We start from the raw sequence: 1577 nt of genomic DNA on the forward strand, positions 1-1577 counted from the left end.
CCCACCAATCTCATTGAATTGGGTGAAACTTCGAGTTATCACCCTAGACTTTGACTAATTGAATAATCTAAACTCCAAACACAACACACAAATTCCTAAAATATATATACAATGTAAATCTCATTGTTCACATTCATATTCCTTTGTTTATGTTAACAAGAATGGTAGAAGCCACATGGGATTAGAAGGAATAAAAATGGGAGAGAGGAGTATTCTGATCAATGGGTATGAAGACTAAATTCAATTGCAAAAATGTATTGTCTATCAAATATTGTTGTCTTAGTAGTAGACATAATATCATATGCATTGCTTAGGATCATAGCACTTGTATCAATGGTATTAATCTAGATATTGAAAGTCCCTCGAGAAATAATGTTTTTTGTTCTCAGAAACATAATGCATGGGTTTTCAATATTTTTTGATTGTATGATTGGGTATCTCACAGATTTGATTGTTACATTAGCATTTGGGTGTATGAGGTTGATTCAAGGTGCATTTAGTGGTTTAGTGGGCTTCTTCAGTACGGTGTTTTATGAATTTTTGTATTTCTTTCACGTTGCCCTCCAAGCATGTGTAGACCTTGCCCTCCAAGCATGTGTAGACCTTGTTTCGGTATTCCCATGGAATGCCATATAGATGTTGGGTCATTCACTATTGACCATATGGAACAATTTTATGGATGTAGTAGCCTCCTTTATAAGTAATTTATAAGGCTACGAAAAGATAAAAGCTGAAAAATAACTCCTGACTTGGGAGGTCGGTCTGCATCAATAACTTATGAAATTTTTATAATATACTTGAAAGAATGAGATTGAAGAGAGGCCTTGCATTCAAACAAAGATTTGTACCACAGGTTGCAAAGAAACATCGTAAGGCATAAATTCAAGAAGAAGGGCACCTGATATTGCAAATTATCATCAAATGTTTGTAGCAACATCATGATAATTTATATGAAATTGATAGAGTTGTGAATTTATCCTTTCATCCACTAGTCCTTAGATAAGTTGCCCACTGGTCATAGTGGTCAGCTCTAGATGAGATGTTGGGAGAAACAATTTATAGTCATAATATTACTGCAAGTTAAAAAGAATCATTCCATAAGTTACAGTTTTAAATATTTTTCAACTCCAATAAGAGTTTTTAAAACATAATTAAGAAACTATAAGTCTGGTTAATTAATAAAAATTTGACTTGACTTTAGGTTTTGGCTCATTTTCACAGAAGTTTATAGACTCATTAATTCACTGTCATTGGGTAATCATTTTTTCTTTTAATTCACTGAGGTCAAAAAATCATTTTCCTTTTAACAATTTTCAACCTTGGTTCATCTAGAGGTAGGAGTTGGTGATGTGACTTGCTTTCATATTGCTTGTATCCTCTTACACTACAGGCATATGAGTATGGGTGATGGCTCTAGAGATTTGAACATGGTCGAATCACTTGCAAATCCCACCCATCTCACTGAATTGGATGAAACTTCTAGTTATGACCCTGGAAGTTGATGAATTGAATATTGTAAACTCCAAACACAACACACAAATTCCTCAAAGAGATATACAATGTAAATATCATTGTCC

At 33.5% G+C, this 1577-nt stretch overlaps 1 pseudogene; it reads left to right on the forward strand.

Annotated features, from left to right (window-relative positions):
* Positions 1-252: 252 nt before the first annotated feature.
* On the forward strand, positions 253-711 carry LOC149242853 (uncharacterized; annotated as a pseudogene).
* The last annotated feature ends 866 nt before the right edge of the window (positions 712-1577 follow it).

Source organism: Pinus tabuliformis, chromosome 8 (genome assembly GCF_031772625.1).
Source record: "Pinus tabuliformis cultivar Carrire ecotype Pingquan chromosome 8, CPIR1, whole genome shotgun sequence".
NCBI classification, from domain to species: domain Eukaryota; kingdom Viridiplantae; phylum Streptophyta; class Pinopsida; order Pinales; family Pinaceae; genus Pinus; species Pinus tabuliformis.